The following is a 1,939-nucleotide window of genomic DNA, read 5'->3' on the forward strand; positions in this document are numbered from 1 at the left end:
ACGCAGGTAATTGCGGGTGTGGGCTCTCTCACACACGTGATCCAGCCCACGGAGGGATCTCCGCTGGATTGAACCGGTCCAGGCGACGTAAACCTTGCCAACCCGAGTTAATCCTTTGCTGTCAGCTCCCCTCTTCTACAGGCCAAGAATTACGGTATTTATCATAAGCAGAAAGCAGTGAGACAGTTTGCTTTTTTCTGAGCCCTGCAGTTTGTTTTTAGTTTCGTTTTAATTATTTTTTTAAAAAGTTACAGCTTGCTACATATGGGCAACAAGCATCTTTTACTTATCTTATTTTTCACAGACTCAAAGAGTTATCTGGGACCCACCCCCAAGTCATGCAACGCATTTTGAGACATTGGGATTTGAGTTCTGATACAGATATAATTTGAGGCCTATTTTGTGAAGGGAGTGCAGTGTGATTTACAATCTCTCTCCTTATTCTGATTCTTAAAACTCGCTTTTAACTGCAACTGTGTAATGAGAGGAGAAATATAACGCTCCTTATGAATAGAACATGTTTGTGAAGATCTGTTGACGGATGTAATCCTGCATTTTGTATGCAATCCTGTTTACACTTACCAAGGATAAGGCGCTGTGGGTTAAAGCCTCAGCACCTAGGACTTGCCGATCGAAAGGTCGGCGGTTCGAATCCCTGCGGCGGGGTGCGCTCCCGCTGCTCGGTCCCAGCGTCTGCCAACCTAGCAGTTCGAAAGCACCTCCGGGTACAAGTAGATAAATAGGGACCGCTTACCAGCGGGAAGGTAAACGGCGTTTCCGTGTGCGGCTCTGGCTCGCCAGAGCAGCGATGTCACGCTGGCCACGTGACCCGGAAGTGTCTCCGGACAGCTCTGGCCCCCGGCCCCCGGCCTCTTGAGTGAGATGGGCGCACAACCCCAGAGTCTGTCAAGACTGGCCCGTACGGGCAGGGGTACCTTTACCTTTTAACATAATAGGACTTACTTATGAGTAAACATGCGTGGACATGCCCTGGAAAACCAATAAATCAAGGCCACCAACTGTTACAAAGGGAAATCTTGGTAGGAGTATTTTATTAAGAGTTTAATAAATGCCAATACTAATAGCATTGCAAGTTACATTCCAGACAGGCCAAATGAGAAACTAATTCATAGGCAAAAAAGTGAAATATATACGATACTCAGAATAGATCCACTGAAATTAATGGACCAAAGTTACTCAAGTCCAATAACTTTAATGGCTCTATTCAACGTACAACTAGTATGTGATGCAACCCATAAGCCTTTCGACTTGCTTCTTTTTGGAAAGATTCAAATTCCTACAGTATAATGAGAAGGGTGGGAAGGATTGTGTCGATGAACACTTTTATTGTGTAAATAATGTTGTCTTGTCTTTTCCTCTTTTGATTTTTTTTTACTTCGTATCTTTGTTATTTCTTTATTTTTCCTCTTTTTTGTTCTTTTAGAAATTTTCTATTTTCTACATAATTTTCTTTTTCTTCATATGTAAAGAGATAGCACATGTTTGTATAGATATGTAAATTTTTAATCAATAAAGAACAATATTTTTAAAAAATTCCTGGAAGATTTCGCTGATAGAAGTATTTGAAAAATCAACAGAAGGTTACTTTTTTTTTTATGAAGCCACATTGCAAATCACTGAATGTTACAATAAATGCATGACTGATCAGATTTCCAAGGCAATCTTCAATTGTCTGCTTGCAGTAGACACACATATATGAAAGCCCACATCATACACTTCAAAGTCTCAAGCACAGCCCATCAGCAGGTCTCATGGTGGAAAACTATCCAGAGAGCTACATAATCAGTAGAAAAGCAGGAACAGTGCAGGAAGAATGCTCAAGGAGCAATTAAAAGGCTCTTTGGACCTGGAGAGGAAAAACATAAAAAAAACCTTTATAAAGACTCATATGTGGGGGGGGGGAAATCCAACAGTGGGT

This window comes from Podarcis gaigeae (assembly GCF_964106915.1).
Source record: "Podarcis gaigeae genome assembly, chromosome: 14".
NCBI classification, from domain to species: Eukaryota; Metazoa; Chordata; class Lepidosauria; order Squamata; family Lacertidae; genus Podarcis; species Podarcis gaigeae.